At 37.2% G+C, this 16247-nt stretch overlaps 1 long non-coding RNA gene across 1 annotated transcript in view; it reads right to left on the bottom strand.

The window, feature by feature from the left end:
- Positions 1-10167, bottom strand: part of LOC123583491 — a 131329-nt gene extending 121162 nt beyond the window's left edge. Inside the window, exon 1 of the long non-coding RNA XR_006704900.1 lies at positions 10130-10167. This is a non-coding gene — a long non-coding RNA (uncharacterized LOC123583491). The remainder of the gene's footprint in view (positions 1-10129) is intronic.
- Between the last annotated feature and the right edge of the window lie 6080 nt (positions 10168-16247).

The raw sequence follows: 16247 nt of genomic DNA, 5'->3' as shown, positions 1-16247 counted from the left end.
ACTTGTATATTCTCCAGTGCATTAGATTAAATATATCTTATTTTAACTTTGTTTATGAGTACTTGTAAGGTTAAACAACATTTGTAAAATATATTACTCTATTATTAGAATAAAGTGTAAATTGATATCTTTTGGAACCTGCTTTTCTGATGATAAATTTCACATATTCAGCTTTAAAATTGTTGCCTTTGTATTTAACTTTATTACCAAATGCGTGCCTCTTTTGAAATTTCAACTAGTATCTGTTCATACTATAAAATGTAATTATTATCTCATCATCTAAATATTTCTGGCTTTAAAATAAATGACTATAGCATATTATTCAATTACAGAAAAAAGTGTTGAAAGAAAATATTAGAAAATAATGAAATGTATATACCATCTTGGTTAAATAATCAAATATTAAATTACTAACGTTCTAGTTTTAGAATTATTTTAGATATATTATTAATCTCAAATTTCATTGGAATTTGCATTCTTTCTACTTTTCACTCCTTCTTTCTCTTTCTTATATTCCTTTTTTCTTTCTTTTTCTCTTTTCTTCTCCTCTTCTTTCTCTTCCTAAATCTTTTACTTATCCACCTTAGCCTCACCTTATCCCCCCATATTCTCACACACAATCTGAGACCACCCACACAGATAGGCTGTTTTAAGACTTCTTAAATAAACATATACCCAGAGGCAGCTATACATTTCTATGTTAACCCTTCGACTAGTAACCTAAAAGCTTGATGCTCATCTACATAATGCAGAACAGCTGTAAAAGTGGTGGGAGAGGAATGGAAAGGCTGTTGCCTCATTCACCTTTCATCTCATGAGATACCACTGTATCTCAGAGGCTTCAAAGCAGCATGGCAGTAGTCATCAGGCTTCAGTGGTATACCTGACTTTGCCCAGAAAGCTCCACTAAAATGGGAACAAGAATTCCTCATCCTAACTGTTGAAGTTCCAACACCTATCCCAACTCTAGCACTAAGTTATAATATATTGGGATGCCTGAGTGGCTCAGTCAGTTGAGCATCTGACTCTTGATTTCAGCTCAGGTCATGATCCTGGGGTTATGGGACTAAGCCCTGCATTGGACTCTGCACTGGGTGTGGAGCTTGTTTAAGATTTTCTCTGTCCCTCTCTCTCTCTCTCTGCCACCCCCCTCAAAAAAATAATAAAATGGGGGCGCCTGGGTGGCGCAGTCGGTTAAGCGTCCGACTTCAGCCAGGTCACAATCTCGCGGTCCGTGAGTTCGAGCCCCGCGTCGGGCTCTGGGCTGATGGCTCAGAGCCTGGAGCCTGTTTCCGATTCTGTGTCTCCCTCTCTCTCTGCCCCTCCCCCGTTCATGCTCTGTCTCTCTCTGTCCCAAAAATAAATAAACGTTGGAAAAAAAAAATAAATAAAAAAAAAATAATAAAATGTGTATAGTCTAAATTAGAATAACAGCCAATACCAGCACCAACATTCAACATTACTTAATGGAATATTTGTTTCTCGTAAATAAAATCAAGGTAGGTATGAAACATACTGTTATGCTTTAGGCTATTTTATGTGTACATGTAACGATTCAACTCTTCCTCCACTTTTTCTCTTCAAATTCTATGACATTATTCCCACAGAACATCATGGCCTTCATTTGATGAGGATGCATTTTTTTCTATTCTTCTTAGCCAGTGACAACTGAACTAGTACTGTTCTGTCTTTTTGTGTCAAGTCAAATCAATGTTTCAATCTAAGGAATAACTTTAGAAACTAAATTCTTATTCCATGAAACTATCTTTCATGAATTAGGGGATTTCTGAGAAAGCCAGAAAAGTAGGAAGATCCTAAACTCACCTCCTACCATAGATACAAGTAGATAACACTGGCATCAGTATAAATAAACCAGAAAATGAACCAAGGACTGGCATAATAGACTCTCCACAGCTAAATGTAGCAATGAGGCCACATGAGAGAGTGTAAAATGGTGGAGACACATCAGGAAGCCAAATGGATCCAAGGGACTGTCCACAGGAAGGACGGACAGGCTCAGAAATGGGAGAGAAACAGATACCTGGCCAGGCACCCCAGGCACAGAGTAGAGGAATTCCCATAACATTTAGCTGTGAAAACCACAGAGACCCAACAATCAGTGGGGCTTAACACCTAGAACTTTAAAAATCAGCAGACTCAACTGTGGGAGAACTAGAGGGCCACAGGAAACTGAATCCCCACTCTTAAGGAGACAGTACAACAAAGAACCCCACAGAGATGTAGCATAGAAGCAGCAGTTTGAAAACCCCCTCAGATACACAGTAAGGAGATTTATTTATTTCAGAGCATGTGCTGTAGGGTCAGATATCCTTAGGAAGACTTCTCCAAACCAAGAGAGCTGACAGGACACATTTCCCTCCCTAGCCCCCAGACTAGTTACAAAGACACTTACAAAAACCAGTTCAGCACAATACTCTCCACCTAGCTTGCTAACAGTGTGCCCCACCCCCACCCCATGCACATCTGTGAATCCCCCTCCTCCAACTTAGATAGCCTCTTCAAGAGTTTTCCAGATGACTTTAGGTCCCATCCAAGAGGAGACAAGCACAGATCTTGCTGGCATTGCAAGCCTTGCCCCCACATTCTTTTGCAGACCTGCCTCTCCAATAGGACGTTGGCAGGAACCCATCCAAAACAGTGCTACAAGCCTGGCAGTGTACCTACAGCCCTGAAAGGGGCCAGCACCACCCAAAGTGACTCTTGCATCAGGGAGAGGGGAAGATAACCACACACACCAGTTCAATTGTGACCCCAGCAGGGAGCTGGGGCAAACATCTGGTTTAACTGTAGGCCCCTCCCACCAATGAAAGCTTCTCAGGGGGACAACACAGGGAAAGTGCCCTGCATTTCTGGCAAATGCCTAGTCTGACTCAACCCAACCCAAGGTGGCCCAGACTGGCCCACTAACACCATGGTGACCAAACTCTGCCCACCACAAGCAAGGAGAGCCAATGCAGAAAACTGGACAGAAGGCAAAAGGGGCTGAGCCAAGAAAACCCCTGAAATGCCAGATTCTGTGAGGAGGGAGCACTCAGGGTACCACAGGACCTCTTCCTCATAAAGCCATTACTTTTAAGAACAGGAGATGCAACCGACTTTCCTAACACAGAGAAACAGACACAGAGAATTAGATAAAATGAGGAGACAGAGAAATCTGTCACAAATGAGAGAATAGGAGAAAATCACAGCAAGAGAGCTAAATGAAATAAAGATAAGTAATATGAGTGATAGAGAATTTAAATTAATGGTGATAAAGATACTCACTGGACTTGAGGAAAGAGTAGAGCACCTCAGTGAGAAGCTCAACAAAAAGAAAGAAAACACACACTAGAGTTGAAAAATTCAATAAGTGAAATTAAAAATACACTAAAGGGAATAAATAGTAGACTAGAGGAAGCAGAAGAATGGATCAGTGACCTGGAGGACAGGGTAATGGAAAGCAATCAAGCTGAGCAGGTGACAGAAAAATAATAATAATAAATGAAAATAGACTTAGGGGACTCAAGTGACACCATCAAGCATAATAACATTTGTATTACAGGGATCCCAGAAGAAAAAGAAAGAAAAAAAGGGGGCAGAAAATTTATTTAAAAAAATAAAAGCTGAAAACTTCCTGAATCCAGGAAAGGAAAGAGAAATCCAAATCCAGGAGGCACAGAGAACCCCCAACAAAATCAACCTAAAGAGGTCCACATAAAGACACACAGTAATTAAAATGGAAGGAAGTAGAAACAAAGAATTTTATTTTTTTTTTAATTTTTTTTAATGTTTATTTATTTTCAGACAGAGAGAGACAGAGCATGAACGGGGGAAGGGCAGAGAGAGAGGGAGACACAGAATCGGAAGCAGGCTCCAGGCTCTGAGCCATCAGCCCAGAGCCCGACGCGGGGCTCTAACCCACGGACCGCGAGGTCGTGACCTGAGCCGAAGTCGGATGCTTAACGACTAAGCCACCCAGGCGCCCCGAAACAAAGAATTTTAAAGACAACAAGAGAAAATAAAACAGTTATGTACAAGAGAAACCCCATAAGGCTATCAACTGATTTTTTAGCAAACACACTGCAGGCCAGAAAGGAGTATCATGATATATTCAAAATGCAGAAAGAAAAAAAAAAAAACAGCAACCAAGAATACTCTATCCAACAAGGCTATCAATCAGAATAGAGGAGAAACAAAGAGTTTCCCAGACAAACAAAACTTAGAGGAATTCATCATCGCCAAACCAGCCCTGTAAGAAATGTTAAAGGGGACTCCTTGAGTGGAAAGGAAAGATCATAAGTAGGAGTAAGAAAAGCAGGAAGAACAAAAGCAGCAGAATTAAGTATATCTATAAAAATCAGTCAGGGATTCACAAAATAAAAGGATGTATATACCCAAAACATGAGGGGAAAGGAGTAAAGAATGGGTTCAGATTTAAGTGATCATCAACTTAATACACACTGCTATATGCATATGATGTTATATGTAAACATAATGGTAATCACATATCAAAAACAAATAATGGATATGTAAAAAATAAAGAGAGATGAATCCAAGTGTATCACTAAAGAAAGCCAGCAAATCATAAATAGAACAATCCAACAAGAAGATATAACAATTATAAATATTTATGCACCCAACATGAAACACCCAAATACATAAAGCAGCTATTAGCATACATAAAATAAATAACAACAGTAATACAGTAAGAGTAGGTGACTTCAACACCCCAGTTATATAAATAGAAAAATCAGAAGGACACAGTGGCTTTGAATGACATACTGAGCCAAATGGATCTAACATATTCAGAGCATTCCATCTTAAAACAGCAGAATACACATTATTTTCAAGTGCACATGGAACATTCTGCAGAATATATCACGTTAGGCCACAAAACAAGTCACCACAAATTCAAAAAGATTGAAGTGATACCATGTATCTTTTCTGACCACAATGCTATGAAACTAGAAAGTAACCACACACACACACACACACACACACACACACACACACACGTACACACACACACACACACGCACACACAGTCTGGAAAGAACACAAATACGTGGAAGTTAAAGAACATGCTACCAAACAATGAAATCATAAACCAAGGAATCAAAGAGGAAATAAAAAAAATCCATGGAGACAAATGAAAATAAAAACCCAATGATCCCAAATCTGTGGCAAAAGCTGTTCTAAGAGGGAAGTTTATAGCAATATAGGTCTGCCTCAAGAAGCAAGAAAAATCTCATATAAACAACCTACCCTTACACCTAAAGGAGGTATAAAAAGAAGAACAAATAAAACCCACAATCAGTAGAAGGAAGGAAATAATAAAGATTCACCAGAAATAAACAAATTGGAACTAAAAAACAATAGGACAGATCCATGAATTCAGGATCCAATTCTTTGAAAAAAGCAACAAAATTGATGAAACTTTAGAGAGAGAGGATTCAAATAAAATCAGAAATGACAGAGGAGAAATAACAACCAGCACCACAGAAATACAAAGGATGATAAGAGAATATTATGAAAAATGATATGCCAATAAATTGGATAACTTAGATGAAATAGGTACATTCCGAGAAATATATAACCTCTCAAAAGTGAATCAGGAAGAAATAGAAATTTGAACAGACTGAGTACTAGCAATAAAACTTAATCAGTAATAAAAAAATTCCCAACAAAAGAAGTCTAGGACCAGAGAGCCTCCAAGGTGAAACTTCCCAAATATTTAAAGAATTAACACTTATTCTTCTCAAACTATTTGAAAAAAAAAAAGAGGAATGACTGCTTCCAAATACATTCTATGAGGCCAGCATGAACCTAATATCAAAACCAGATAAAGACACTATAAAATATGAACACATATGCAAAAGTCCTCAACAAAATATCAGCAAACCAAGCCCAACAATATGCTAAAAAAATTATTCACCACAGTTAAGTGGGATTTACTCCTGGGATGCATACGTGGTTCAATATTCACAAATCAATCAGTATGATACATCACTTCAACAAAAGAAAGGATAAGGATCTTATGATCATTCTACAGGTACAGAAAAAACATTTGACAAAGTACAATATCCATTCATGATAAAAACCTTCACAAAGTAAATTTAGAAGGAGCATACCTCAATATAATAAAGGCCATATATGAAAAACCCATAGCTAACATCAAACTCGATAATGAAAAACTGAGATTTTCCCTAAGATCAAGAACAAGACAAAGATATCCACTCTCACCACTTTTATTCAACACAGTACTGGAAGTCTTAGATGCAGCAAACAGACAACAAAAAGGAATAAAAGGAACCCAAATTGGAAAGGAAGAAGTAAAACTTTCACTATTTGTTGATTGACATGACACTATATAAAAAAAATCCTAAAGACTCTCCCAAAAATTACTAGCACTGATCAATGAATTCAGTAAGGCTGCAGGATACAAAATGGATATACAGAAATCTGATACATTGTTATACACTAATAATGAAGTAGCAGAAAGAGAAAATAAGAAAACAATCCCACTTAAAATTGCATCAAAAATAATAAAATACCCAGGAGTAAACTTAACCAAGAGGTAAAAGACCTGACCTATGAAAACTATAAAACATTGATGAAAGAAATGGATGAGTGAAAGAGATGAAGGGGATTAAGATACACATGATTAGCATTGAATAATGTATAGAATTGTTGAATCATGATATTGTACACCTGAACCTAATAATACCATACGTTAACTGTATTAGAATTTTTAAAAAGTTACTATTTCAAAAAAGAAAATATCCTTTAATTGCAAATTTAATTGGCAAAAATGAGAAATTATGAGTTTATACCAGATTAAAAAAATTCAGCAACAATTTACAGATTATTGTTCTCATTTTGACGTTAAGATATCCTATATTAATGGCAGCCATACTTATTTTACCAGCACAGTAATATTAAATAATGTCACATTAGGTGATCACTTGACATCTATGAAATCATAAATATGTATGCAACGGTAGAAAGTAATTGAAATAATAATCCAGAATGTGATTACATGAAGTATTAGATTTTTATCAAAATAAAACACACAAAATTTCTACAGACAATTCATGGTCTATTAAATTTCATCCTCTGAGACCACCATTTGAGAAACAGTGCAATATACTATAGCAATGGTTAAAGGTGTGAGAGACATAATTTTGATGTGAGAATGAACTAGAGATAGGCAGGCTCTAGCTAAGATGTCAATGAACCAGGCATCTGCTAGAAGTCTCATTTTGCTAAAAATTTTATCTCTAAGCTAGTTGATGAAGGAATGAGGACTATTTCTCTGGACTTAACTTTAACCAAGAAAAAAAAAAAAAGAACTGGTTCATGAAATTCAAGTGACAGGAACATTGGGAGAAAGTCAACTTGTCATCTTAGTGCTTGAAATAGCCAGGAAAGGAAACACTCAGTGCAGCCTGACAGGTACCTTGGACTTTAGAAAGCAGATTTAAAAAATTTCAGAGAGGAGATCTGAGTGATTCCATGACTTCAGTCTTTTAAAAGGATTGGAGATTTGAAAAATAAATTTTGATAAAAAAATTATAAACATCTACAACAAGATAGAAATAAAAGAGGACAGTATACAAAGGAAACTAACATAGCTACATACATTTTCCTGCATGCACTCTAGGAAGGAGAAAGGGGAAGGATTATAATTGTAAACATCTTTATATGAATATGACATGCTAAATCATTCACATAAAGGTGTCTCTGTATCTATTTTACTGAGAAGGAAACCGAGAATCAAGGAGATTAAGTAGAGTCCAGAAATATATAGTACAGGATTATCAAAATAACTAAATATAATAAAAAGTTCTGTCAGCCATGTGCAAAACATTTTTAGGAAAAATAAAAACAGTTAATTCCAGTACTTCATGATAATTATTTCATATTAACCAAAAACCAAATAAGTATAAGTAGTTAACGTTCACATTCTATATGGAAATGTGTCTTTATACTAGTAAGGATAAAACAAATACATACAAAAAGCACTACACGGGTTTACCTATAATAAGAAGCAAATTTAAGTGTCTATTGATAAATTATATTCTGCATAAGCAAAAACATCTGTCAATGTTTCCCCTACATTTGCCCCATTCTCATCAGTGGGCAGATAGAACATACATACATACATACACATACATACACATACACACACACACACACACACACACACACACACACACACACCAGCCAATCCACTGACAACTAGTAACTAAGTAGATTCTCTCTTTAAGACTATAAACTAAGTGAGGCACCTGGGTGGCTCAGTCAGTTAAGTGCCCAACTTTGGCTCAAGTCATGATCTCACAGTTCTTGAGTTTGAGCCATGCAGCCCAACTTAGCTTCTCTGTCCGCTCTCTGTCTCTCCCTGTCTTGTTCTCCTTCTTCTCCTTCTCCTTCTCCTTCCTCCCCCTCTCTCTCTCTCAGAAATGAATAAACCTTAAGAAAAAAAAAAAAAGAATCTAAACTAAGAGACTCAGAAATAGTAACTAGTCAGATAAAGGTAAGTAGCAGAAATGAAGAGTCATTTTAAGTCCAGCCAGGATCAACACCATGGAAAGTCTGAACCATTTGCATACTTATAATGGAGATAAGCCAAAGTCATAAGTAGCCAAAGTGTGCAAGTATTTTGAAAGCAGCAAGACCATAAGACATGCATATTATAAGAGATCTGATATCCCAGGAAAGACAAGGAGTAGTCTCAGATACTGGCTTTCCAATTCTAGGCCGTATGTGTCCAGGCTGCCCTTGGTTCTGATTCTTGAATACCTAAATTACATACCATGTGTAATTTGGATACCTACTAGGTTATCTGTGTATCACCTCTAGTTCTAGAAATTCTATCCTACTTTCTGTTATTCACATATTAATAATGTAGTCATGTTCATACAATATACTTCCAACTCCTGACAACACTGATTAATCCAGACATGGAAACCTTAACCAAGAGAAATAAAAACACCTCCTACATGAAATATGGAATAAAGAGATTCCAATCTAAAATAGGCTACTTATTGAAACATAGAGGATATAAATTTGAGAGTCGTTGATAGTAGCCATTATCTACTTCTGAACTAGAAAAAAGAAAGAAGAAAGAAAGAAAGAAAGAAAGAAAGAAAGAAAGAAAGAAAGAAAGAAAGGAAGGAAGGAAGGAAGGAAGGAAGAAAGAAAGAAAGAAAGAAAGAATAAAAGAAATGAAAAAAAAAGGTGACATGAACAGAAAAACAGAAATAACAGATAGAACTTACTGGGTTCCCTTCAAGTAGACTAATAAGTGATCATTTATGAAATACAATCACATCCCTGCCCTTGGGTACCTCAAGACAGTCCCCATTCCCCATATAATTATAACCCAATGGATGATTATGGAGACTGGGAAAAATGCTGAAAAAAAAAAAATGATACAGAAGATGATACATAAAGATGCTAAAAATGATATATTTTACTGAATTCTATGTAAAATCAAAATATACGTACAAAAATTACACATCTTAAAGCATTCCATCAATTACCAGCAAAATTCCAAGACATATAATTAGACAGATGGCTCATGAACACCTAGAAAAGGAAGTGGTAATCACCAAGAGCCACTTTAAATTCACTAAGAATAAATTATACCAAATTAATTAAATTATATAGACATAGTGAATCTGCATTTCAATGAGGCATTTAATGCAGTGTTCTGTTGATGTCTTTTTGGACAAGATATATGTGGAGAGAATGTTTGTCAATTATGTGGATATGTGTTAGTTGAACAATTATTCTCAAACCATGACAATTACATGGCTCATTTTTGAACCTGTTGTGAGCCTTATTCACAATTTTGAGTCAAAAAAATGGATACAGACATAGAAAAGATATGTACTGATTTGGAGAAATAATCAAATATTGAATTATATAATCATGATTGAAACAACAGTATTTTTTTTTTCATTATAAGAGTTGAAACAATGCATCAAATTTAGTAAGAAGGAATTCTAGAACATAAATAAATCTAATACTTCTGGTTAAAAAGTCAACCTTGAAAACACACGATAGCAAAGATTATAAATAGGAAAGAAATATCCATGTCCTTTGAGGAACGGGACTATACCTTACAGGTCTATATTCACAGCTTCCAACACAATTCCTAGAACAAAACAGATGCTAGAGTTAGATAATATTTTTAATCAATGAGAGATTTAACATGAGCCAACAAATGTCATGCACACTTGTATTACATTTACACAAAGATGGAATTTAGCAAGGAAGTCCATAATATCTATGTTCCTTACACCGATAAGAACATATTTGGAGCACTGTGTCTGTTTGGGAGCCATATATATTAAGTGGGACACTGATAAACTGTGGTGGTTCCAGAAGACAGTAAACAAAATGGTGAAAACACAGTATTCTTGTGTTGGTCAGAATTCCCCAGAAAAACAAAACCACTGGGATGTATATATCTATATCTATATCTATATCTATATCTATATCTATGTATCTAGAGAAAGAGAGATTTTAAGAAATTGGCTCATGCAATCATGCAATTGTGCAAACTTAAAATGTGCAGAGTGTGTTGGTAAGCTAGAGATCCAAGGAAGAGTTTATGTTAAAGTTTAAGTCTGAAGACAGTCTGCTGGTAGATTTCTCTCTTCCTAGGTAAGGTCAGTCTTTTTCTTAAGGCCTTCAAATGAATGGATAAACCCCCAACCACATATGGACGGTAATCTGCTTTATTCAAAGTTTACTGACTGAAATGTTAATGTCACCTAAAAATACCCTTCAGCAAACCAAATATTTGAGTGCCATGCCCTAGCCAGTTGACACACAAAATTAATCATCTTAATCCCACTGTCACGGGATAAATAATTAAGGGAAATAGAGATAATTAACTTGGAAGAGAGAAAAGTTGGGGAGATAGATATATAGAACTTGTTTTAAAACATTTGAAATTTAAAAAAGAGGGGATTAGACCCAACCATTATAATTCTAAAATGTTGGGGCGCCTGGGTGGCGCAGTCGGTTAAGCGTCCGACTTCAGCCAGGTCACGATCTCGCGGTCCGTGAGTTCGAGCCCCGCGTCAGGCTCTGGGCTGATGGCTCAGAACCTGGAGCCTGTTTCCGATTCTGTGTCTCCCTCTCTCTCTGCCCCTCCCCCGTTCATGCTCTGTCTCTCTCTGTCCCAAAAATAAATAAACGTTGAAAAAAAATTTTTTAAACGTTATCTGTTTTTGTTTTTGAGAGAGAAAGAGAGAGAGAGAGAGAGAGAGAGAGAGAGAGAGAGAGAGCGAGCAACCTGGGGAAGGGCAGAAAGAGACAGCTGTCAGCACAGAGCCTGATGTGGGGCTTGAACCCACGAACTGTGATATCATGACCTGAGCCGAAATCCAGAATCCGACACTCAACCAATAGACCCCGTAGGTCCCCCAAAAGTGTTATCTTAAGATGAAGGGTAAAAACCACAAACAAATCTAGAGAAGAATTTTTTTTTTTAATTTTTTTTTTTTCAACGTTTATTTATTTTTGGGACAGAGAGAGACAGAGCATGAACGGGGGAGGGGCAGAGAGAGAGGGAGACACAGAATCGGAAACAGGCTCCAGGCTCTGAGCCATCAGCCCAGAGCCTGACGCGGGGCTCAAACTCACGGACCGCGAGATTGTGACCTGGCTGAAGTCGGACGCTTAACCGACTGCGCCACCCAGGCGCCCCTAGAGAAGAATATTTTTAACAGCTAACTATCTAGCTTAAATGAGAAGAATACACATAAAGAAAAAAATATGTGGCAAGGTCTCAATCCTCAAAGAAAGTTACAGTTTAATTATGAAGACAAAAATGTAGATATGAAATAAAACTAACCCATTCAATGAACAAATATTTATTAGTTACTTATCATGCTCCAAGTACTTTTGTATACATTAGCAATACAGTAACAAACAAGAAAATTTGCCTGCCCTCATGAAGCTCATATTCTCATGGAAAGATACACAAAATAATTAAAATATGTAACTGTAGGATATAGCATGGAAAAAGTGGTAACTTCTAGGGAGACTGAGGAGTCTGGCCCCTGCTTAAAAACCTAGGTGAGATTCTTCAGGCCTGATCATAGGCAATTATAAACGCTTTATTTGGCAGGGCTGTCAAAAGCTGTCCTACCCACATCAGACCCAGGGTACAGCCAGTGCACTGCAGTCTGAAGGGAGTTGCAAAGTCTCAGGCCCTCTTGGCCAGCCATGCTCTTATGCATATCCACATACTTGGCCCAAGCACCTTCATTTCAAGACTTCTTTATTAGGGGGTCTTCAACTGAGGCTTTCTCCAGGCTCCTCTGCCTACAACTCCTTATGGGAATTAACTATGAAAACTCAGACACTTTTCTCCACTCTGAATCAGTATTCAGTACTTTTCCACTTGTAGTCTCTTTCTCCCTCCCATCATCTCTCAGGTCTACAAAACTGCAGGAACCTTTTGTTCAGTTATCCCTCAACTGTGAAACAACCCCCACATCTGTGTTAATCTACCTGCCCCTTGACCAGTGCGTCTTTCCATGGGAAAATGGAAGAGAAGGGAATCCATATTTTCACCAGTTTGGCTTCTTGCTTATACTATAGCAGTTAGTGATTAAAGGTTTAGTTGTTCCTTTCATGTTGGCTTACTGTCATAATTGGCTACCCTGACCCCTGACAGTTTAGCTTTCCCCGTATCAATGAGCTCCAGAGAGAAACTATCTTAGTCAGTCCCAACTGCTGTAACAGAATACTGTCGAATTGATGCATTAAACAACAAATATTTATTTCCCATAGTTCTGGAGGGTGGAAGTCTGAGATTAGGGTGCCGGCACGGCTAGGTTCTTGGCAAAGGCCCTCTGATTTACATATGGCCATATTCTCAATGTATCTTCACAAGGCAGAAAGAGGGAGATGATCTCTCCTGTGTCTCTTCTTATAAGGGCACTAATCTCATTCATGAGAGCTCCACCATCATGATCTAATTACCTCCCAAAGGTTCCACCTCCTAATACCATCACACTGGGGGTTATGACTTCAGCATATGAATTCTGGATGGACACAGTATGTAGTCCATAAGAGAGACAAAATTAAAAAAAGGAAGAAAAGCAAGGACAGCGGAGGGGATACCATAACGTAGTCAGAGACCTAAGAAGGTAATACTTGAGTAAACACCTGAAGGAGGTAAAGGAGAGAGCTTGGAGGACACCTAGGAAAGAGCATTGTAGGCAAGGTAAATAGCAAAGACAAAGACTCTGAGGAGGATACAGGCCCTGGTAGACACAGACCAGATGGTGAACATCCAACTGTAATGCACTACAAAAGGTCTTGCTTCCACAGTTCTTTCAGTCTAGTTAGGAGGGAGAGAGGGGAGAGAGAGAGGGGGAAGAGGAGGGGAGGGGGAGAGAAAGAAAGAAAAAAAGAAAGAAAAGCAAAGGAAAAGAGCAAAGAAAAGAAAGAGGGAGGGAGGAGGAAGGGAGAGAGAGGGGTGGAAAGAAAGAAAGAAAGAAAGAAAGAAAGAAAGAAAGAAAGAAAGAAAGAAAGAAAGAAAGAGAGAAACATGACTGTGAGAAGTGCTGTGGCCAGTAGAAATGCCAGTAGACATGGAGACATAAAGCAAGGCAGCCCAACAATCATCAAGTGGTCATGACAGACAGCCCAGAAATCAGAAAGACTAGCCAGAACACAAGAATAAGAAACAAGAAGGGTCAGAAAGGGTTCCATGATATTTAAGGAAAAAAAAAAAAAAAGTTAGTGATCAGGTAGAGAAGTCATGCTGCACAACTCTACGGGGCTGCACTCACAGAACAGTCTTGGCATCATGCAGTGCACAGATGTGAGATCTTATACGATGGCCCTGAAATCATGCTGGTTTGGGGGAACCAAAACATTCAATACAACTAGAGAGTAGAGTAACTTAGGGAATAAAACGGCAAAATCAAGAGGTAAGCAGAGATCTACACAATTTTGTTAAAGTCACAAAAATACTTTGAATAAGATATTGATACAATAAAAACGCTGTTATCATGAAGTAAGTGATTGCAGGGTAGCAAGGAAACCAGTTATGAGACTATTGTCAGAGATATATTTTCCTGGCTTGGACTGGGGTCTTAATAATAGGGCTGAAAAATGAGGATAGAAGCAAAAAGGGCTGGGAGCTGATGGAATGTGAATGAGAGTAAGAAAAGTTAAGGATCATCCTCCAGTTTTATGTGGACTCCTGGAACAACGGTGACAGCATTTCTGACATACAGAACAAAAGAGAACAACTATATACTCTAGACAAGATGATCTTAATTTGGACTTTATGTCCATGAATTGCCTGCAGGGGATCCAAGTAGAAAAATAAATAGGATGAAATATTAGTAATCCACAAAAGAAGGGTTCTTTGGTCAGATATATCTAAAAAATACTACATATTCTATCCTGCTTTTAAAGATCTTTTCACTTATTTATTCATTCAACCTATATTTTGTAGTCCCTACTTTGTGCCACAAACTATGTTTCACTTTGGAATATAGAACTAAGATGAACATGGTTTCTGACTTCAAGAAACTTAGAGTCTATGGGTGATAGAAGAATCAAACAAATAGTTAAGTTATAATTGGGATAATTCTATAAATGAGTAGTATGAAGTTCCAGCAATGTGTACACCAGGGTGCCAAATCTAGCTTGAGGAGCCCCCACGTTACTCATATCAATGTATTTAAATCCCACCATTGTGAAACCCATCAAAATTACTTAAATAGGGATTACCCAGAGTTGTTAGATTTTCTTTAAGCATAGAAGTTGTTTTATTTCCCCTGCAAAATATCTATTCCATGTAAAGAGCAAACCTTGGAATGTCATTTGAAAAATTCTCAAGAAGAGAACAAGGGAAAATTGAACAGTCAAGTCTTCACTGCCAGCATGTAGTTTTCCTTTTCTTTGAAGAAAGACCAAGACCAAAGGTGTGGAGGCAGGACACACAAGGCAGTTTGGAGCACACAAAACAGCCTTATTAGATAAATAGCAGGTAGTAAATAAATAATTAGATAAATATTTATTAGATAAATTGCTAAAGCAATTCTGACCAGTTGGGCACCAAAACAGAAACTGTAAAAGTTACTTGCACTGCATCACTTGACCACCCAAATAGCTTCCACTTCCTACTTCACACACTAAAAGTGATGACATTCACTTCTCTCTTTTCCTCCCATTCGAGGGACACGGCAAGGCTGTCATAGCTGTGTTTAATGAATGAAAGAATGAATGAACTCTGATCTCTTTGGTATGTGTAATGAATAAAATATTATTGATATTAATAATGAAATACAGTTATTCAACTTTTAACTGGCACAGATTGAAATTTCATTTCTGATGTCTGGAACTGTGCTTTGAGCCATCAAAGAACTTTAAATCAGTAGAATGTTCAGGCTGAATATATTTATATATTTTTTCCTTTTTGGTAGAAGTGTGAGTCAAGGATATTGGAGCTAGAAATACACCCTGGGAGGACCAGGATTTGGTGTGCCCTCTGAAATCCTCCCTCTCCCCCTGACGCTTTTGTCCTCCCAAATACACTCTACTAAATTCACAATGTTTTTAGAAGACAATTTACATGAGAAAAATTTTAAATACTGACCATTTGTGGATTCACTAGAGTAAATCACTGTAATTAGATTAATGGTGTAGGAAGATGTTGAAAATATGTTAACTAAAAATGCAAATTCAGTGTAAGCTCCCATTTTTGTTTAAAAAAATGTGTGCAGATATATAAAGTTTTACTTTTCAATTGCACTACTAGGTATTTACCCAAAGAATACAAAAATACTAATCCAAAGAGATACATGTCCCCTGATGTTTACAGCAGCATTATCCAAAGAGCCAAAATATGGCAACAGCCCAAGTGCCCATTGACTGATGAATGGATAAAGAAGAAATGGTATATATAAAATGAAATATTACTCAGCCATTAAAAGAATGAAATAGTGCCATTTGCAATGAAATGGATGGAACTGGAGAGTATACTGCTAAGCAAAATAAGTCAGAGAAAGACAAATGCCATGATTTCATTCATATGTGGAATTTAAGAAACAAAACAAATGAGCAAAGGGGGAAAAAAAGAGAGGCAAGTCAAGAAAAGACTATATAAGTATAGTGAACAAGCTGAGGGTTACCAGAGGGGAGATGGGTGGGAGATGAGTTAAACAGGTAATGGGGATTAAGGAGGGCACTTGTGATGA

This window comes from Leopardus geoffroyi, chromosome B3 (genome assembly GCF_018350155.1).
Source record: "Leopardus geoffroyi isolate Oge1 chromosome B3, O.geoffroyi_Oge1_pat1.0, whole genome shotgun sequence".
NCBI classification, from domain to species: Eukaryota; Metazoa; Chordata; class Mammalia; order Carnivora; family Felidae; genus Leopardus; species Leopardus geoffroyi.
Note: the sequence above shows the minus strand (reverse complement) of the source record. Positions and strands in the feature narration are given on the sequence as shown.